Genomic DNA, 23,022 nt, shown 5'->3' with positions numbered 1-23,022 from the left:
CCGGGCTGCAAGGTTTTTTCTTTGCTAGGTTTACAGCTAAATTTCTGCATATTATAATGTGCTGTTTGATGGGATGGCAAAGAGAAATGCTTCTTTTGTGCCACGGTCTCTGATAGTCTGATACCGTGAGAAGTTTCCTCCCGATTCTCTGTCTCCTGCTAATTAAATTAAATGCTTCTTTGTGCCCACGGTGGAGGTGATTTGCAGCTCTGATCAGAGTAGTCGTCTCCTAATAAAAGGCGTGGTGGTCTTGGGGAGAGGGGATCGTCTCTTTGCTAGCTGTATACAAACAAAGTTTCAGGCTTTTGATGGTTCCCGTCCACCACTGTCATCACGCGTGCACGTGGTCCTTCCCTCCAATGCCTTTTGGGGTGGTGTACCCTATGCAGTCTTGTAGGTAACACTGTCTGCAACAGTCTATTTACTCAGGGTTATTGTTTAGAACATCTACACGGTCTTCAAAATATAAATTTAACTAATGTTTTTTAAAATATAAATAAACTCTTACTGCATTTATATTTTTATAAAAGTATTTGTTAAGATAAATCGGTGTATATAAACATTATGTTTCAAAACTACATAATAAAATAGTTATTTGTAGTCAAAATTTTATAAATTTGGCTCAAACCTTGTCCAAAACGATAACAGAAGGGAGTAAAGTTTATCTAAAAACACAACAAACTGCATAGTGCACGCTCCATAGTCCACACTGCGCTCTGCTTCACTACAAAGTCTACAAGCGACATGTTTACCTACAACCGATACTGTATTACGGTTCTCCAAGCACCAGATATATCTAATAATCTCGTTCATACGACTCAATTATGTGTATTGTATGGGTGGAACCATATCTTAGACTTGGCGAGACGTTATTTCATCAAGATAAAGTATCTTGCGTTTTTTAGCACTTAGGGCATGTACAATCAAATTAAATGAGGGTCTGTATGGTACTAATTGAAAAAAGATGGGCTATTTACAAAGAGTCTGTGTTTACACGATTCTCTAAACATATTGTATCCTTGCTGCACTTATTATTTAGAAACTCAGGATTGTATTATGTATATAGAACTATTCTATGGGTTTAGGGTTCTACATGTCCTTACCCTCTTAGATACTCTTAAGATTCGAGTTATTTACGTGGATTGTATATGTTGTATACTACTATAAATATTATTATATCCAGCACCAATTTTTGTCTATTATTCCATTTTGATTTTTGGTGTCGTTTTTTTTTGCTACAGTTGACAAAAGGTCACATGGAATCCAAGGCGGCGTAACCGTAGTGGTCAAGAGCCTTTTGACTTCGTTTTTTTGCACCTTCAGCTTTATTATCGGATATCTTCTGAAGCTTTTGCTTTCTTGTTCTGATAGCCGGATCTACATTAAGTGAGTGCTAAATGAGATATCTGTTGACATCACAAAAATCATTAGCTAACCAAACAAAGACATCCTTGTTGTAGAACAGAAACATCAACAAAATTTTTTCTTGTTCATCAGAAAATTGAGATTCCAGCAACACCTTCTGGTCGGCTATGTCTTCACATATAAGCATGGGTTTTGGTTGGTCTGCTGAGTCAGTCTTATCTTTGTTATGCTTGTACAGTTGACGAGCTTCAGCTTAATCTATGTTATGGATAGACTTTTTATCTGTCATGTTCCCTTATGTCATTCTAGCAGACTCTTGACTTCCATGCACAGCTATGGAACCCTGTTCTTGTGTTATGAATATAGCCGAAGGTACATTGTTATCTTCCCAAGTCTCAACTGTCATTATCTGTCTTTCTCCGAAGCCACCGAGGGGATGTGTTGCGTCATATATCTTATCATCCTGCGTTTTCATCTGTCTGAAAGTTTTTACAAATATGATGTCTGCGTTGCGTCATATATCTTATCATCCTGCGTTTTCATCTGTCTGAAAGTTTTTACAAATATGATGTCTGCTGCACTGTGTTTACCAAGACGTTGTGTACTAGGAACGCCTTGATGACACACCGCTAGAGGTGAGGGGAGCCACGGTCGTGCCGCCCAGATCAGGTTCGGCCCAGGTGGCGTCGTCGGCATCGGTGGAGGGGAGGCTGTAAGGGTGCGTCCGCGCAGGCGAAGGGGAGAAGGGCCGCGCCGCCGCTAGTGGCAGGCACGCCGTCATAAGGGGCCGCGCCGGCCTAATGAGCGGCGCTGTCGCGAGCTGGTGGCTGTGAATCCGGGGCTGGCGGCACGGGGGTGGCTGGCGGCTGGCGGCTGGGGCTTGGGGCAGCGCGCAAGGAGGGCATCAGGCGTGGAGGCTTAGCTGGGTGAAGCACGACATCGTCTTGCCTCGCCTGGAGTTGAGCTCCGCTGGGTTGAGGCCGAGCGCTGAACGGAGTTCGAGGAGGAGGCGAGGTGCCGAGTGGAGGGCTCACGGTGAGGAGCTCGTCGCCTGGCACATCCGAGGAGGAGCAAAGGGAGGGGACCTGCGCGTCAGCGTTGGAGTGGTGCTGGACACCTGGACACGCAGGAGGTGATTTGCAGCTCTCACCAGAGTAGCCGTCTCCTAATAAAGGCTTGGTGTTCTTGGGGAGAGGGGTAATGTGATCAGATCGTCTCTTTCGTAGCTGTATAAAAAGAAAAGTTTCAGGCTTTTGATGGTTACGGTCCCGGTTAGGCCACCACTGTCAAGTGTCATCACGTGTGCACGTGGTCCCTTCTTCAATGCCTTCTGGGCTGGTGTACCTATAGATGTCCAAATAGCACGTAGCCCGTTAGCCCGGCACGAAGCACGAGTTTTTAGCACGACACGAGCCCGGCACGGCACGGTTTGAAGTGGGCCCGGGCTGAGCCCGGCCCGTAGAGCGTGCCGGGCTTGACAGATATTTGAGCCCGTTGGGCTAGCCCGAGCACGGCCCGTTATTAACCGGGCCTTTAAACCGGCCCGTTTAACAACTCAGGTACAATATATATACAGTACTGGGCTACCACCATACGCGAACGACCCACTTCGCTCTAAAGTCTAACCCTAAGCAGCTCGCTGCGTCTGTAACTCTATATAAATCGTGTGCGTCCGGCGTCTCCAAACCCAAACCCTAAGCAGCTCTCCGTGCGACGGCGGCGGCGCTCCCTGCTCTCGATCTCGACGCGGCGCTCCCTCCTCCTCTCAGCGCGGCGGCGACGCTCCCTCCTGTTGGGCCGCGGTCCGTCTCCTTCAGTGTGACGGTAGCCTTCTCGACGCCGGCAGCGGCGGCATCCCCAGCGCCCTGCTCGACGGCCTGCTGGCACGGGACACAGGAGGAGCTGCTGCTCGGTGGTCTTGAACACTGTCAGTGCCATGTCTCCCTGGCCTGCTTGCTTGTCCTCGGCAAGTGACACTAGCTAGCCTATAGCAAGGCTACCTGTCTCAGCAAGTGCTGCAGTGCAGGTTACCACAAAACGAGTGACGACGCGGCTAGTTTCTACGTTGTATATAGTTCTTGGTGCAGAGCGCGTTTGTGTTTAGGAAGGATGTCAGTTTTAAGTTTTCTGTGTTAAGTATGATTGTATGATTTGCGGGCTCGGGCCGGCCCGGAATACTAAATGGGCAGTGCTATTCGGGCCAGCCCGGCACGATCGGGCCTCCACCGTGCCGTGCTCGGGTAGCAATCTGGGCACGTCGGGCGGCCCGGCCCGGCACGGTTAAGTGATCGGGCCTAAACGTGCCGGGCTCAATCGGGCCGGGCCAAGTCGTGCTCGGGCCGGGCTGGGCTGCCCATTTGGACATCTATAGGTGTACCCTATACCCTGCAGTCTAGGAGTAGTAAGCTACAGCCTACTGGTAGCTGTAGCCAGGCCTGGGCATTCGGTTTTAACCAAGAAATTGGTTCGGTTTTTTCGGTTATAAAAAGTTCGGTTTTTAAAAATTTAAAACTGAAATAGTGTGCCAACGAATAATAACTGAAAATTCGGTTTTCTGAAAAATTCGGTTCGGTTTTTTACTGACCGAACAAACCAGGACATCACAAATTCACAATCAGGCATAAGTTCAGAACTAGAAGCGAAGCAACTATAGTCTGCGAGACAATAAAATAGTTCACAACATCACAAGCAGTAACTTAATACATCACAAAATAGTTCAGAACTACAATAAAAAAATAGTTTAGAACTAGAACATGGTGTGTGGCGCTGTGAGCCTGTGATGGACAACCGTGCCAGCAGCACATTTGCACAGTCCTCGACTGACATGTGGATCTGTTGGCTGTTCACGATTTTCAGATCCTCCACTTTCAGATTGACGCGGTAGTGGAATGACACAGCCGTCGGAGCCTCCTTGCAAGGCTAAAGAAAAGAAAACAAAAGAAAAGGCTAATTCAATTACACTTGTGGACTTGCCTGTGAAGTAGAAGCTTATAAATTTTATTGAGAATGAACACTCACAATGCAACTGGTTAGCAACTAGGATGTGCTTTGGTGTGTCGACTTGCTAGCTTTGCTTGATTGTGACCATGAGCCATCCTATTCCTGCCCACTACCTCTGTGTTTGCCTTTTCCCTTTTCACCATGTTCTTCAATCAACTCTAAAAGTGTGGTGGAGGCATTACACAACATGCGAATAATATCTTAATTTGGATTAGAATTAACCTATACAACTATAAAGTATAATAAATAAGATGAAGCAATGGTTACCTTTTTCTAATTCAGCCAACTGCTCCATGTCCTCCTGGATATTAATTGGAGTGGTCCTTCGCAGCCAATCCTGAGTGCAAACAAGTGCTTCCACCATGAATGGAGTAAGAGATGTCCTGAAGTCATTAAGGATTCTTCCAGACGTGTTAAAAACTGATTCTGAAGCAACAGTTGACACCGGAATTGGTAGCACATCACGAGCCAAGTGTGCTAATACCGGGAATCTTGAGGAATTCACCTTCCACCATCCTAAAATATCAAACTTATTATCTTCTGGTTCAGTATCTTCAGCAAGGTATTTTTCAAGCTCAGATTTGTTGTTGCCACCGCCATAGTTGTGTTGTTTCAGTTTTTGTGCAATTAAGGACTTCATCCTTCCGCCTTTGGACTGTCTTGCTTCTTGAGAATCATTGGCTGGTGTTGTTGCATCAGGTGGAGCATAAAGTCTTCTATATTCTTCAAACAATTGTCGAACACATAGTTTAACAGCAGCCCAAACCTTATGTCCATTTTCCTCACTAAACATCTCTTCAATCGCTAGCTTTGTGTATTCTGATTGTTTGTATCTTGGATCCAAAGCTGCAGCAACAAAAATCAGCATGTTCATATTCTCTTTTTCTTTCTCCTTCCCCTTCCCTCTCTCATTCACATTTCTACTAGTTTCGCCAAGAGGTTCATGACAGTTTCCCCAATACTTATCATACTTGTCTTTCATTTTCTGGACCATTTCTTGTCATAGAAAATCATCACTATTAATCCAATTGTTAATCAAAAAGTGGACTTCACCAATCTCAAAAAGGAAGTTGTGTGAAGTGACATGCAAAGAACTAGAAATGCGTTCGGTGAGATCAAAAAAATGTCCAAGGAACTCAGCCATGTTCTTTGCATTCTCCCAGTCTTGTTCATCAAGATACCCTGGGCCTCCTTTCTCTTGTGACAAGTCAATAGCATACATTAGATCTTCATCCAAATACCTTGCAAACACCTTCTCATATGAGATAGCTGCTTTCAACATAAGATATGTTGAGTTCCACCTAGTGCATATGTCTAGGTTCAATAATGCCTTGGTTTCAACCTTCTCTTCCTCAGCGATCTCCTTGAATTTAGCCAAGCGAGAAGTGCTATTTTTAATGTATCTAACAGCAGCTCGGACACGCTTCACTGAAATATCTACTAGTTTGAGTCCATCTTGTACAATAAGATTGACAATGTGTGCAGCACACCTCATATGAAGAAACTTGCCTTCAGTTGTGCTTGTCTTTGCAATATTCATTATCCTCCTCAAGTAACTAACACCACTATCATTAGAACTAGCATTGTCAACTGTGACACACATAACCTTTTCTAAACCCCATTCAGCCAAACATCTCTGTAGGTTCTTCCCAATATCATCTCCTTTATGCCCCTTCACCTTAAAGAAGCTAATGACCTTCTTATGGAGTTGCCAATCCTTGTCAATGAAGTGTGCAGTTACTGTCATGTAGCTGTCTTGTTGTTGAGAAGTCCAACAATCTGTGGTTAGACAAACTCTCTCACAATTTGACTTGAAGAATAGTTTCATCTTTGCTTTCTCTTCAAAATAAGTTTTAACTATGTCCCTTGTGCACGTCCTTCGAGATGGTGGAGTCCAACGCGGGGCACCTACCTTCACAAAATTTTTAAATCCTGACTTCTCACCAAACATAAAAGGGAGTTCATCCTCTATGACCATTTGAACAAAAGCTTGCCTTATTGCCTCAAGATCATACCTCCAAGTGCTAACACCTTCTCCTTGGCTCACTTTAAGATTTGTTCGCATCGGATCCTTATTGTTCTTATGGGGATTGCGCTTGCAGATATTAAAATGCCTCCCCATTGCAGTAGTGCCATTCAGATAAGAATCAGCTCTAATGGCACGACTGCAGTACTTGCATTTTCCTTTCTTCACAACACCTTGGTCATCCTTAATCTTGATGAAGTGTTCCCACATTTCAGATCTTGGTGCCATTGGTTTTCTGGCATGTTTTTCCTTATCAACTTCCTCATCCCCTTCTGTTCCTTTTTGCTCTCTTTCATTACCTTGGTTATCCACATTCCCATCAACCCTTACCACTGCACCATCCACCTCTGCATTTTCAGTTTGAGTTCTTGCCCCAATCTCATCATCAGGTTCAGAGGACATCTACAGAATTGAATAGTAAACAAATCACTCCAAATAGAATAGATTTGATAAAGGAAAAACATGAGTACACCTAGTTCCACAACTAAGAAAATCTAGGGATAAGAGCATACTTACGTTGCAATTACAAGACTCAAAGGACTCCGTTGCGAGCTGGGGAGTGGTGACTTTGAGCGTTGGAGAGGCCGAGTACCCGAGCAGCTGACGTCGAGCGAGCGGAGGAAGACTCCACTACCGGACACGGACAGTATTGGTAAGCTAAAAATAGACACAGTACAAAGTGAGACTAACAAGGTTTAGGGTACCAATTCTAAAGAAAAATTACCATGTATTTAACAGAGTAGAGCATATCCAATTAGTCTAAAAACAAACAGAGAAACAGAGCTAGTACTTCATATCTGCAGCTCTAAGCCTCTAATGACACCTGCTACTCTGCTAGGATGTAACATCCCAAATTTCAACCCGAGGTTTGGAACCCTAATCCAACCCCCCCCCCCTTCTTATTATCCATCCCTAATCTCCCCTAGGTTTTCTCATCATATGCATACACTTGGTTTGATTGGAAGCACCTCACTTAGATTATATTTTTAGCACCTAAGATTATCTAGTTAATTAATTGTTCAAAAGAAAAGGATATAAAAAAATAGAAATAGAAATTGGAAAATAAAAAGAAAAGGAGAAACCTTTCTCTCCCCCTAGCTGGGCCGATTCCAGCCCACGCCCGCAGCCGCTTTCCCCCTTCCGTGCTTGCGACTCCCCCCCCCTCGGCCTACCTCCAGCCCACTCCGCGCGCGAGATCGCTCCCACTGACACACCGTCCCCACTTGTCAGTCGCATCCCCCTCGCCCTCGCTCGCGACCGCTCCCGTTGACAGGCTGGCCCCACCAGTCAGCCACCCCATCGTCCTCGTCGCGTACGGCTTCGCCGCGGTCACCTTCGACCACCGTCCCCTCCCTCGCCCCGTCCCCTCGCCCATCCCCTCGCCGCATAGGAAAGTTTGGCACCACATCGTCCTCACCAATATGGCCGCGTCCTTGCACGGCACCGCCCTTTCGTGCGGTCTTGTCGTCGCCGTTGTGCGGCATTAACTCCGGCGCTGTGCGACCTCACCGGCGTCCGCCTAGCTCCGCCGTTCCCCTCCCCTTGGGCGCCTATAAAAGGGTCGCCCTGAGCACCTCTTTGCCCCGCACCGGCCTCAGCCACCCATCTCCCCCTCGCCCGAGCTCAATCGCGCTAGCGCCGCCGTCTTCCTCCACTCCGGTAAGCCCTTCCCCCTCTTTTCCCTCCCCCTCTGGTAGTTCAGCGAGCAATTAGCTAGGCTCATCAATTTTGCCACACCGCCTCGAGCTTGGAACACCACTCCCCTTCCCCAATCCCCGCACGAACCTCACCGGCGACGACTCCCGCCACGGAGCTCCGCCACCTCCCCGCGGCCAGCCCCCTCCCAGCCTCCTCTGGCCAAATTAGGCCCGCCCCTAAGCTCGCCAGCCCCTCCTCATGCTAGGGCACCTGCCCGTTGCCCAAGAACCGGGTCGCCGGCGGTGAATCGCCGTCGAGACCACCAACGACCGGTTTTCTCCCCCGCGGATGGCCGGTTCGCCCCGCCCCGTCAGTCATTGGCGCCGCCGCCCCCTTCCGCTCTCTCTAGCGCGTGGGCCCCATGGAAACGGCGTCATCCCGCGCGCGCCCACGCCGTTTTCTGCCGTGGGTCGTAGCTGGACCGGCGCGCTCGCGCCCGCGCGTGCCCTGCGCCCGGGTGGGCCAGATTTCGCCCCCACGACCCACCAGAGCCTAAATCCTTTTTCTTTTTCCTTTTTCAGCCTTTTTCTCCTTTAGTTATTATACCTCAATAGTTTATGCACCAAAAATTATCAAAACACTTTCTAAAGTCACAAGAAATGATAATATTAGAAATTGACACACTCCACTTAGTAAACCACTATTGATGTATTGTTTATTGCCTGTTTTACTAGAAGAAGCGGGGACCGTCGATCCGGAACCCATAGCCCCGGAAGAAGGGCCGAAGCCCGATCTCCCGGAGGTAGACCTTTTGTGCCAGGAAAGCTTCGACGAAGGCAAGTCCATCCTTCCCTTGATGCATAAATTACCTATTCTTTCTACCACTACCTAGGCCGGGATTACAGGGTGGAACAATTGCATTGTGAGTAGAGAGATAGCCCGCATTAACATATATCTTTTGGATACAAAGTGTGGGATGGGAGAAAGGGCAGTGTGTTTCTTCAAACGAGTTTTTTTTAAAATAGAATGTGCGATGAAGGGTATTCACCCTCATTACCTTGAGAGTGGGATGATCAGGGACTCCCTGGTTTAGGGGAGGGCCTAAGGTGTTGGCTCAGCTGGTTTAGGTGTGAGCAGAAGGATTGTCCCCTCATATAAGGACCGGTTTGTCATCTTTCACTACCTATACTCATAAATAGTACAACCACTCGAGACTGTGTGGGCAGTCACTCAATCCGAACTCGTGCGGTCCAACCCCAGGGTTATGAAGGCTGGGGAGCACCAGGAGGATAAGGAGGGGGAATGTTTTGTCCGGTTTGGACATGGCGGTGGCCTGACTCCTTCCGGTATAACCGTTAAGGTTAGGACGTGCGAGGAAAGAAAGAGATTCGGCATTCAGGTCTCACGACGGTGAGATCGCAGAAATCGGACTAGTGGGTAAAGTGTACCCCTCTGCGCAGAGTTGAAACCTATTCGAATAGTCCATGTCCACTGGTATGGACGAGTCTGGTGTGGTATGGCAATTAGTGTTTTTACAACCTCTGTGAACAGGGAAATGTGTGTGTAAGTGCGTATTGAAAAAGAAAACAAGGCCACAGGAGCGGGAAGCTCAGTGGTGGTTGAGTATTGTGTTATTTTTATTTCCTTGGGAAAAAACCCTACATAAACTGTCTTTCTCTGAGAAAAAGAAGAGTGACTTCAACTCCACCATATAAAGCATGTATGATATAGGTCTCTTTCTCTTTATGGGAGCGGGATGGGCTTGCGGAATACCTAGTGTATTCACCCAGATTTATTTATGTTTTTCAGCAGCCGAAGACTTCTTTTCTGCTATGCTTGATTGAGAGGGCTGTGTCTGCACCCAGTTCTGCCTGTGGTTTGGGCTAGTATACTTTCTACTGCGCTTTATATTCTGGCTCTCTCGAGCTTGTACCCCGGTATTGTAATAACCTTTATTTGAACTATGTACTATTTGAAGTAAGGAATGTGGTTACTAGCCTCCTGGGACTAGTAAATGTATCACATTTGAGTCCCAAAGGATCAGGATGCTTCAGGTGGTATCAGAGCCATAGGACTGGCCGTAGGTCACAACCCTGACCTTAAAAGTTGCCTTAAAAGAAAATACCTCTTACCCCAAGAAAAGATTCTTCTCTCCTTTCCTCCGATATTAACAGACCCTTCTTTTCCTATTCCAGATGGAAGACTCTCTGGTCATTAGGACATCCTACTGCTCAGAGGTGGAGGGATTCCCACACCTGTTGCGAAGTTGTGCGCTTCGCATGGGGATCCGCAAGAAGCCAGAATATGTCTGGAAGGAGTATCTCGAGAATGGAATGGAGAAGTGCTCTATGGCAGTCTACCTGGGAGAAAGCCGAAACTACCCGAACCATCCTTCTTTCCAAGTCACTTTCACCAGACACCGCTTCCCAGATACTTGCCAAAATGTTGCCCGAAAAGCCCTCCAACAACTATGTCAGAACTACAACAGAGTAATCTTTGAAACCCCCCTTCGCTACTTTCCACCCAGCAACAAAAATACCCCTGCCTGGAGGAAAAGACTTCAGGCCCTGTCAGGGAGAGACCCTACCGAGGATGACCCCACCATCTTCTACATTGCTGGATACCTCCACACTCTCGATAACCAATATGATGACCTTGCCTCCCACTGCACTCACCTAAACTCCCGGGTGGAAAGCCTGGAGCAACAAGTCAGGGAACTTACAAGGGAAAAGGCGTCCCTTCAAGAGAGTCTCGAGATAGCGGAAGGCGAGGAAACCAACACCTGTGAGGCCTACCAAACTCTGAAGATGGATTACGACAAGAAGCTAAAGAAGCTCGCCCCCGCAAGAAAAATCTGCAAGAAGACCAGAAGCCAAGGATGCCAGACTGAGCAGAAGGAAGAAGCCCCTCCAGCCCTACCTCCTACCAGGATAGGGAACTCGTCCGACACCAAGGAAATGTCCCTAGCTAGCCTTGATGACCTTCTCAAGGAATTTGGGGACACTTTAGAGAAGGAGTTTGGGAGTACCCTAGATAGCACTCGTGTGTAATGAACTTATGGTAGTTGTATGCTGTAATGAACTTGTGTAATGAATAAAGTAACTTGTTGAAAAAAATTTGGCACGTGCATGGTAGTAACTCTTTTCCCCTGGCAGATGGCTTCGGATAAAACCACGCCTATCGCCTCCAGGATTGGAGCAGGGTTTCCCCTAGGAGCAGAAGGAAAAGCTGGCGGAGAAGGGAGTGAGACCCACCTCCCCGCACCTCCAGAACTACCACTAGATTTGGCCCAAGTTCTAGCCAATCAAACCCAACTCATTGAAGTCCTCACTAGAAGTCTGGAAAACCAGCGCTCAGGTGGTGGAAGACCACATGACAGGATGGGAGAATTTTTGAGACTCAAGCCTCCCACGTTCGCTGGATCTAGCAACCCCCTCGATGCCGATGACTGGCTGCGCACGATCAAGAGGAAATTGGAAGCCATTGGATGCCCCAAAAATCAGCGTGTTCAATTGGCTGCTCATCAAATTTCTGGGATGACCCTAGCGTGGTGGGATACCTTCAGCGCGGTCGTCAGGAACGCTACCTGGCCAGAATTTGAAACTGCTTTCCGTGAGCACCATGTACCCTAGGGGATCGTTCAACTCAAGGAAGATGAATTCCGGGAACTAACTCAAGGTGGAAGATCTGTCAGTGAGTACGTGCACAAATTCACAGAGTTGGCTCGTTACGCGCCTGACGATGTCAGCACCGAAGCCAAGAAGATGGCCCGTTTTCTGAAAGGGCTAAGACCAGAACTCAAGACCATCCTCGCCAGCCAAGATTTCCTCAGCTTCTCGCACCCCTCTAACAAAGCCATACAAGTGGAAAGGGCAAAAGAAGAAGAAAAAGGGCACCTCAAGAGGAAATTCCAAGTTCTCCGAGCTCAGTAGCAGGACCGACACCAGAGAGCTCGATCCTTCGGGCTTCCACCCAAGGGACCAAGCTTCAATAGACCAGGTGGACCCACTCCGTCACGTTTCAGCCAGCAGAGTCAGAGTTCCTTTCAGGCCCCCTCGGTTGCAAGCAACCAACCGCCAGCAAATGCCTAATGGCATTGCGGAGACCCCAGTCACTTCAAGAATAACTGCCCCCAGTTGAAGGCTCCCGGACCTACCTACTCCAACTCGGTGAATGCCCCCAAGAATACCTCGGCACCTGCCTCCAAGGCACTCCCCTCCAATAGTCAGCAGAGCAGGACCTAGTATCAGGGCAGAGCACGAGTTAACCACGTCGATGCTCAAGAGGCCCAACAAGCTCCGGGAGTAGTTCTCGGTGAGTTCCTTATCGAATTTACTCCCGCTACTATACTTTTTGATTCAGGAGCATCCCACTCTTTTTTAGCCACTAGTTTTGTGGAAAAGCATGGCATTCCCTCTACACCCCTAGAAATCCCTTTGGTCACGCAAACCCCGGGGTTAGACCTTCTATGCCAGCTCAAATGCTCCCAAGTCAGAATTCTTTTAAGTGGGGTAGTGTTCTTGGCAGACTTAACCGTCTTGCTATCCCAAGGGATTGATGTGATCCTAGGAATGGATTGGCTAACTAAGCACAAGGGCATCATAAGTTGCGCAAGCAAGACCGTCCTTCTCACCGACCGCCAAGGAAAAGCAGTTTCTTGTCAGGCCCAACCGCCCGCCAACGATCCAATGATGTTTAATCTAGAAGCAGAAAATATATCCATAATAGAAGAATTCATGGATGTATTTCCAGAAGAGTTGCATGGAATGCCGCCTGAAAGAGGAGTGGAGTTCTATATAGATCTCATTCCTGGCACTGCGCCCATCTCAAAGAGACCATAACGCATGGCCCCCACAGAGTTAGCAAAATTAAAACTCCAGATTGCAGAGCTGCAACAAAAAGGGTACATCCGTCCCAGTTCATCTCCCTGGGGAGCACCCGTCCTTTTCGTCACCAAAAAGGATGGGATTATGAGGATGTGTATTGATTATCGATCCTTGAATGAAGTTACAATCAAAAATAAGTATCCACTCCCTCGGATCGACGATCTCTTCGACCAGCTACAGGGAGCCAAATATTTCTCCAAGATAGACCTAAGGTCTAGATATCATCAGCTGAGAATCAAGGAAGCGGATATTCAGAAGACTGCATTCATCACCAGATACGAACAATTTGAGTTCACAATAATGCCGTTTGGGCTAACGAACGCACCCGCCTTTTTCATGAACCTCATGAATAAGGTATTCATGGAAGAATTGGATAAGTTTGTCGTAGTCTTCATCAACGACATCCTTATCTATTCCAAGAATCGCAAGGACCATGAGTGTCACCTTCGAATCGTCCTCGGAAGACTCAGGGCACATCAACTCTATGCTAAGCTCAGCAAATGTGAATCCTGGTTAGAAAAGATAGCCTTCCTTGGGCATATCTTGACTGCAGAAGGAATAGAAGTAGATCCATCCAAGGTAGAAGCCGTTTCAAAATGGAAGCAGCCATCCAACGTCAGTGAAGTGCGAAGCTTTCTGGGAATGACAGGGTATTACCGCCGCTTTATCAAGGGATTCTCCAGCATAGCAAGACCTATGACCAAACTCCTCAAGAAGGACAATAAATTTGTGTGGATCCCAAAGTGTGAGGGAAGTTTCCAGATCATAAAGGAAAAGCTCACGACCGCGCCCGTTTTGACACTGCCAGATATACACCAGGATTTCGTCATCTTCTGTGATGCTTCAAGGCAAGGCCTAGGGTGCGTCCTGATGCAAAATGAGAATGTTATTGCTTATGCATCCCGCTTACTCAAGCCACATGAGTAGAATTACCCCACCCACGATTTGGAATTGGCAGCCATAGTGCATGCCCTAAAAATATGGAGGCACTATCTAATTGGGAACAAATGCCACATCTTCACGGATCACAAGAGTCTGAAGTATATCTTCACTCAGCCAGACCTCAACCTCCGTCAAAAAAGATGGCTTGAGCTAATCAAAGATTATGACCTTGAGATCCATTACCACCCCGGAAAGGCCAACGTGGTAGCAGACGCCCTCAGCCGAAAACCTTTTAGGGTAAAGGGAACCAACTTTTTAGAAGATTGGAAGAAGGAATCAGCTCAGCTGAATACATGTCTGGGAGACAACGGTAGCCTAGAATTCAAGCCAATGCTAGAAGACCTCATATGCAAGGCTCAACGTCTGTACACGGAGACAGCGAGGCTTATGGAAAAAGCTCGCAAGGAACAACTTTCGGACCTTAGGACAGACGAACAAGAAGTCCTTTGGTTCAAAAGTCGTCTGTGTGTACCAAAAGGAGAGACACGGGAAGTCCTGCTCAATGAAGCTCACAACTCAGCCTACTCCATCCACCCAGGAACCACCAAGATGTACCTAGACCTCAAAACCAGATACTGGTGGAGAGGGATGAAGAAAGAGATAGCACAATATGTGGCTCAGTGTGGCACCTGCCAACGAACAAAGGCCGAACACTAGAAACCTGCAGGCCTACTGCAACCCCTCCTAGTGCGTGAATGGAAGTGGGAGGAAATAGGCATGGATTTTGTAACCGGACTGCCCCAGACGCAAAAAGGGAATGACTCTATCTGGGTAATAATAGACCGTCTCACCAAGGTGGCCCACTTCATTCCAGTGAAAACCACTTTTGGCGGAGCCACCCTTGCCAGGATATATCTTAAAGAGATAGTCAGGCTCCACAGTATCCCTCGGAAGATAGTGTCAGATAGAGGGACGCAGTTCACTTCAAAATTTTGGAAAAGCCTTCAGCAAGCTATGGGCACCAAGTTAGATTTCAGCACCGCCTATCACCCCCAGTGAGATGGTCAAACGGAAAGGGTCAACAAGGTCCTCGAAGATTTATTAAGAGCATGTGTGTTGACGTTCGACAGAAATTGGGAGTCTAGTTTGTCGTATGCCGAATTCTCATATAACAACAGCCATCAGGCCAGTATCAAGATGTCACCGTTCGAAGCATTGTATGGACGAAAGTGTCAGACCCCCCCCCCCTAATGTGGTCCAATGTAGGGGAAAGGACACTGGAAGGACCTGACTTTGTTAAAGAGGCCGAAGAGAAAGTTGCCCTAATCCGCAAGAGGTTACTTGAAGCTCAGAGTCGATAGAAAAGTTATGCAGACAACAGACGGAGAGAACTCAGATTTGAGGAAGGAGACTTCGTATACCTCAAGGTCTCCCCAATGCATGGGGTCAAAAGGTTCCAAGTGAAAGGAAAGCTAGCACCGCGTTTCATCGGCCCCTATTCCGTCATTAGCAGAGTGGGACCCACAGCATACCGCCTTGAACTACCAGAATCCATGTCAGATATTGACAATGTGTTTCATGTGTCCCAGCTCCGTAAGTGCCTGTAAGTACCAGAGAACCACATCGAGGCAGAGACAATTCAGATTCAAAAAGATCTCCAGTACCGGGAAAAGCCAATAAAGATTCTTGACTTAGCAGTCCGAAAGACCCGCAACTCAGAAGTAAGACTCCGTAAGGTTCAGTGGAGCAGAGAAGGAGAAGAGGAAGCTACCTCGGAAAGTGAGGACTCTCTAAGGAGGGAATACCCTTACCTATTCTCGAGCCCCGTCTGAATCTCGAGGGCGAGATTTCTTTAAGTGGGGTAGGTTTGTAACATCCCAATTTTCAACCCGAGGTTTGGAACCCTAATCCAACCCCCCTTCTTGTTATCCATCCCTAATCTCCCCTAGGCTTTCTCATCATATGCATACACTTGGTTTGATTGGAAGCACCTCACTTAGATTATATTTTTTTAGCACCTAAGATTATCTAGTTAATTAATTATTCAAAAGAAAAGGATATAAAAAATAGAAATAGAAATTGGAAAATAAAAAGAAAAGGAGAAACCTTTCTCTCCCCCTAGCTGGGCCGATTCCAGCCCACGCCCGCGGCAGCTTTCCCCCTTCCGCGCTCGTGATTCCCCCCCCCCCTCGGCCCACCTCCGGCCCACTCCGCGCGCGAGATCGCTCCCACTAACACACCATCCCCACTCGTCAGTCGCCTCCCCCTCGCCCTCGCTCGCGACCGCTCCCGCTAACAGGCTGGCCCCACCAGTCAGCCACCCCATCGTCCTCGCCGTGTATGGCTTCGCCGCGGTCACCTCCGACCACCGTCCCCTCCCTCGCCCCGTCTCCTCGCCCATCCCCTCGCCTCACACGGAAGTTTGGCACCGCCTCGTCCATGCCGCTGTGGCCGCGTCCTTGCACGGCACCGCCCCGCCGTGCGGTCTCGTCGTCGCCGCTGTGCGGCATTAACTCCGGTGCTGTGCGACCTCACCGGCGTCCGCCTAGCTCCACCGTTCCCCTCCCCTCGGGCGCCTATAAAAGGGTCACTCCGAGCACCTCTTTGCCCCGCACCGGCCTCAGCCACCCATCTCCCCCTCGCCCGAGCTCAATCGCGTTAGCGCCGTCGTCTTCCTCCACTCCGGTAAGCCCTTCCCCCTCTTTTCCTTCCCCCTCTGGTAGTTCAGCGAGCAATTAGCTAGGATCATCAATTTCGCCACACCGCCGCGAGATTGGAACACCACTCCCCTGCCCCAATCCCCGCATGAACCTCACCGGCGACGACTCCCGCCGCGGAGCTCCGCCACCTCCCCACGGCCAGCCCCCTCCCAGCCTACTCTAGCCAAATTGGGCCCGCCCCTAAGCTCACCAGCCCCTCCTCATGCTAGGGCGCCTGCCCGTTGCCCAAGAACCGGGTCACCGGCGGCGAATCGCCGTCGAGCCCACCGGTGGCCGGTTTTCTCCCCCGCGGACGGCCGGTTCGCCCCGCCCCGTCAGCCGTTGGCGCCGTCGCCCCCTCCCGCTCTCTCTGGCGCGTGGGCCCTGTGGAAACGACGTCATCCCACGCGCGCCCGCGCTGTTTTTCGCCGTGGGCCGTAGCTGGGCCGGCGCGCTCGCGCCCGCACGTGCCCTGCGCCCGGGTGGGCCAGATTTCGCCCCCACGGCCCACCAGAGCCTAAATCCTTTTTCTTTTTCCTTTTTCAGCCTTTTTCTCCTTTAGTTATTATACCTTAATATTTTATGCACCAAAAATTATCAAAACACTTTCTAAAGTCACCAGAAATGATAATATTAGAAATTGACACACTCCGCTTAGTAAACCACTATTGATGTATTGTTTATTGCCTGTTTTACTAGAAGAAGCGGGGACTGTCGATCCGGAACCCGTAGCCCCGGAAGAAGGGCCGGAGCCCGATCTCCCGGAGGTAGACCTTTTGTGCCAGGAAAGCTTCGACGAAGGCAAGTCCATCCTTCCCTTGATGTATAAATTACCTATTCTTTCTACCACTACCTAGGCCGGGATTACAGGGTGGAACAATTGCATTGTTAGTAGAGAGATAACCCGCATTAACATATGTCTTTTGGATACAAAGTGTGGGATGAGAGAAAGGGCAGTGTGTTTCTTCAAACGAGGTTTTTTTAAAAAAACGAATGTGCGATGAAGGGTATTCACCCTCATCACCTTGAGAGTGGGATGATCAGGGACTCCCTGGTTTAGGTGAGGGCCTAAGGTGTTGGCTCAACTAGTTTAGGCGTGAGCAGAAGGATTGTCCCCTCATATAAGGACCGGTTTGTCATCTTTCACTACCTGTACTCATAAATAGTACAACCACTCGAGACTGTGTGGGCAGTCACTCAATCCGAACTCGTGCGTTCCAACCCCAGGGTTATGAAGTCCGGGGAGCACCGGGAGGATAAGGAGGGGGAATGTTTTGTACGGTTTGGACATGGCGGTGGCCTGACTCCTTCCGGTATAACCGTTAAGGTTAGGACGTGCGAGGAAAGAAAGAGATTCGGCATTCGGGTCTCACGACGGTGAGATCGCAGAAACCGGACTAGTGGGTAAAGTGTACCCCTCTGCGCAGAGTTGAAACCTATTCAAATAGTCCGTGTCCACTTGTATGGACGAGTCTGGTGTGGTTTGGCAATTAGTGTTTTTACAACCTCCGTGAACAGGGAAATGTGTGTGTAAGTGCGTATTGAAAAAGAAAACAAGGCCACGGGAGCGGGAAGCTCAGTGGTGGTTGAGTATTGTGTTATTTTTATTTCCTTGGGAAAAACCCTACATAAACTGTCTTTCTCTGAGAAAAAGAAGAGTGACTTCAACTCCACCATATAAAGCATGTATGATATATGCCTCTTTCTCTTTACGAGAGCGGGATGGGCTTGCGGAATACCTAGTGTATTCACCCAGATTTATTTATGTTTTTCAGCAGCCGAAGACTTCTTTTCTGCTATGCTTGATTGAGAGGGCTGTGTCTGCACCCAGTTCTGCCTGTGGTTTGGGCTAGTATACTTTCTACTGCGCTTTATATTCTGGCTCTCTCGAGCTTGTACCCCGGTATTGTAATAACCTTTATTTGAACTCTGTACTATTTGAAGTAAGGAATGTGGTTACTAGCCTCCTGGGACTAGTAATTGTATCACATTTGAGTCCCAAAGGATCAGGACGCTTCATAGGACTGGCAGCTAAACAACATATGGCCAAGGCCCAAAACAAGGTCGCTACCGGCTGTCTGTCGTGGCTCGGCGCCTCGGCCGTCGTCATCGCCTCGTCGGGGGCTCGTGGCTCGGCCGCTCGGGGTAGTGGCTCGGGGGGCGGAACGCCGTGGAGTCTCCAGCAAGGCATCAACCAGCGGCCGAGCAGGGGAGTGTGCGCTCGCCGCTCGCACTTGGGGTAGTGGGCTAGTGGCTCTGGGGGGCGCTCGGGGAGTCGGGGTAGTGCGCGCTCGTTGAGCAAGGGGCTGCGCCGCGCCGCCGAATGCCACAGACTCGCGCCGCCGCCTTGTTTGGCTGGATTGGGACTCTGGGAGTCTATCTGGGATAGCCGATTAGCCGGATAGGGTTTGTTTCGGTGAAGAACTGGAGACATGGGCCGTCATCGAATATGGGCTGAAATAGAAATGCTGAATATCGGTCTGATCAGATAACCGAGGTACGAAAACGAAGAACCGGACTAAATATCGGTTTATAGCAAACATGAACCGAATTTACAACCGAGAACCGATATTTCGGTCTGATCGGTTTCGGTTTCGGTTTAATCGGGTTCGGTTTTCGGTCTCGGTTTTTTTTTTTTGCCCAGTCCTAGTTGTAGCGATGACAACATATAATTCATCCGTCGAATTTTTACTCTATATTTATCATTTCTTAAAAATTACACTCTACTATCTAGTTCTTTCTAGTTTGACTATTTCGAGTGACTAGCCAAATTTAGCTAGCAAGGAAGCTAATTTAAACAGTTGGATAGCTTGAAGAGTCAGTTGGCTAGTTTATTGAAAAATTATTTTGCTATTCAGTAGCCAAAATTTGGGTTAACGGGCCATTTGACCATCCTCGGGAAGATACTCAAATATTACTATTATATTATTCTTATTGTTGTTATTATTATTAATAATAATATATGCAGCACCAATTTCTTTATAGTATACGACGCCCGTAGTATTTTTGTTTTTATTTTTATTTACTCGCTGCCAAAAAGGTCACATGGAAATCCAAGTCGTCGTGCACCCGTCAGTGGTCAAGATACATGAACATGACACTTGAGTGAGAGGGTGCCAGCATACCGTACTACGATCTTTTGCTGCAGGCACGTACCCATGCATCGGTCATCGCACTGGAGGCAACCACACTGCATTTCCGGACCATTGTGTGCCCAGCCTAGTGTGGTCCAGTCCATGGTCAGTGCCAAAGAACCAAAGCTGAAAGTTTAAAAAAAACATTTTTTTGCCTCTCTTAACTATCGTAAAAAGGCCAGCTTTTCTTCCCACGAGTATGAAACCAGACACAGTGTAACTCTGACAGTGTGTTTGCCATCACCGAATTTTTTTTGCATTTTAACCCTTTCTCGGAAAAAAATCACATTTAGATCCTATAAAATTTTAATATCATTTTTGAACCATTTGCTCAGCACTATAGGCTATGGCGCCGAGGTAACACAGCTCGGCGCCATAGACTATAGCGCCGAGGTACGTGCTGCGCTGGCACAACTCGGACGTCGTGGCGCCGACGTGGCACCAAGCTCGGCGTCATAGATTTTAGCGCCGAGCTCAGTTGTAACCACAAAACTTGTTTAGCTCAGTTGGTAGAGAATAAAGCTCTTAACCTTGTGGTCGTGGGTTTGAGCCCCATGATGGATGTGTAATACTTTTTGTCTTTTTTTTGTCCAAATTTTTTTCTTTACCATAATTTTGCTATTATGACTTATTTGTTTATTCGTTCAGATATTTTTTGTTTATCCGGTGAGCACAACCCCTTCCTCTGTCTACCTTCATTATACTATTATTAAAAGTTGATTTATTTACCCTCCTGACGCGTCAAAAGAGGCTTGCGTATTGGGATCATACCAATACCATACACATATAGGACAGGTCCAGCCTCCAATGAAATGGCAGCCAGCTAACAGCATCTACTGTGTGCCAAATCTTTTTGACTTGAATTCATAACAGGGGTAGGTGTGTGTAATAAAGGAGTAAAAGATGCTTCAGAGCCAGCCGTTCATCCATGTGCATCATGTTTTTCTATCTCTTTTTTATATATTTATTAACTGATTTATTGGTTACTCATCAAGACCCAGATTAAAAAGAGCTGTCCGGACGGGCTCAGTTTCACAGTCTAATTTAGAATTTATACAGTAACTATGAACTAAAAACGTCATGGTAAATAGAGAGAATGAAATTAGGTATCACCTAGTGGAGTAATTTATGCAGTAAATTCTAAAATATATCATCCATGAGACAAGTATATAATGAAGTATACCTTTATTTAGTGCAGAGGAAAAAAAGATGAATATGTGTGCTTCTTTTTACTGGGAATATGTTATTATGTATTTAGAATTAATGTTCAAAAGAACTCAATGAAAATATAATATTTTATGTGGTCGTGATTGAAGTAAGAGTGTTCCCATTTGATTTTTATTGTGGTTAGTTGAGCAAACAAGGGGGAAGTTGACGGCTTGCGGCCACTGTGACACACAACCGCTTTGCTCGTCGGATAAAAAAAATATTTGAACGAATAAACAAATCAATCACAAAAACAAAAATCTGGAAAAGAAAAAAAATTTGGACGAACAAATCTACATAAACGAAAAATCTGGACAACAAAAAAACAAATCAGTGACAAAGACAAAAAATATTACACGTCCACCATGGGGCTCGAACCCATGACCAGAAGGTTAAGAGCCTTACTCTCTACCAACTAAACTAAACAAGTTTTGTGGTTACAACCGAGCTCAGCGCTAAGATCTATGGCGCCGAGCTTGGTGCCACGTCGACGCCACGACGTCCGAGTTGTGCCAGCGCAGCACGTACCTCGGCGCCATAGCCTATGGCGCCGAGCAAAGGGTCCAAAAATGATATTAAAATTTGCTAGGGTCTAAACGTGATTTTTTTCCGAGAAAGGGTCAAAATGCAAAAAATTCGGTCGGCCATCACCATGCAGTCCGCACCCGCAAGAAAGGAAAGAATAAGATTGAGATGAGCTGGGATAAGGCTAGAGAATAAGATTGAGATGAGAGAATTGTAGAGAGTTGGTTAGCAGCAGATAAGTTCAAGAAAGTAGGAGTTAGTTGAGAGTTTGTATGAGAAGTTGGTTAGCCATAGAGCTACTTATAAGCCGCATGGCAGCAGAGAATAAATCAAGCAAGATCATTATCAAACCAATCTCTCTCTCTCTTGCAATGACCCTCCCACGCGCCTAGGGCTGCTACCCTAGAACCAAGCCTGTGACAGAGGGGTATAACCTCGCCGTAGAAGACATCTATCCCCATGGACCAAAGGTCCCTGACACCTGGTATCAGCTCCAGGTTATCCTCACCACCACCAGCCGCCCATCCCTCACCACCACCAGCTGCCGCGCCATCAGCCGCCGCAACGCCCTCCCACCCGCCCTCTCCAACTCGAGATGCATTCACTCGGCTCGAAGAGAGTTTTGGCCGTTTCACAGAGAAGTGAGATTAGTTCGTTGTGATGTTCCACCGCTACAAGGAGAAGATAGAGAAGGAACTCCAAGCAGCGGTGCGGCTTCAGGCGGCAGCGCGAGGGTTCCTGGCATGCCGCCAGTACAGTCCCTTCGTGGGGAGAAGCACCTTGTTGTGGCCTCTAGGGCCACCCCATGGCCGTCATCACATGAGCAGGTCGTGGTGCGCCTGCAAGCTACAGTGCGCGGCTTCCTTGTTAGGCGGGCGGTGCGGAAGCTGCACTTGCTGATCAGCTCATCGCTGCACCAAATCGCAGCCTACGCGCCCAACCACCAGGTCTCATCTATACTTTTTGAACCCCCTGCAGAAGTCGAGATCTGGGTATGCAGCCCCCCTCCACGGTCAAAGAGGGTCGTCTCCTTCATTCGGGCAACTGCCTTGGTGCTGGACAGACCCAACATAAGAACGAACTGGTTCCTCCTTCACCTTTCATCCAACGTGAAGTCCCTAGTTCAGCTCTGTCGGAGAGGGAATTCTTCGGCCGGATGGCGGAACGCACCCGCCCTAGATCCTAAAATGAGGAGGAGCCTAAGCGTTTTGCCTGATGGATGGAATCGGGATGAACACAAGAACACAAAAGGGTTTAGAGTGGTTCGGACCGCCGGAGCGTAATACCATACTTCACTGTGTGTTGTATTGAGCTTAAGAGCTTGTATGAACTTGTGAGCTTAAGAGTCTAAGTTGGGTCTGTGTGAGCGTGGAAGTGAGTCTGCCTTGTAACGTCGTGTGTCCTCCCTTTTATAGCTCAAGGGGGGCACATACGTCACGGGTAGCGTGCCACGTGGCAGCATTGGGGCTCCGCCTGAGCAGGGAGCAGGAGCGTACGTGGTATGGTCCGGACACGTGTTGGCTTCGGACCCCCACCTGGCCTTGATTAAGGCCTGGGTATTCTTTGTCTCGTAATCCCGGGACCCTGTTGTGAGTGGTCTGGACCCCACACAGAGGGGTCCGGGATCCGCCTCAGGGGTCCGGTTTGCACCCGTGGAGGTC

Source organism: Zea mays, chromosome 9 (assembly GCF_902167145.1).
Source record: "Zea mays cultivar B73 chromosome 9, Zm-B73-REFERENCE-NAM-5.0, whole genome shotgun sequence".
NCBI lineage: Eukaryota > Viridiplantae > Streptophyta > Magnoliopsida > Poales > Poaceae > Zea > Zea mays.
The sequence above is the reverse complement of the archived record's forward strand: the minus strand, read 5'-3'. Positions refer to the sequence as shown.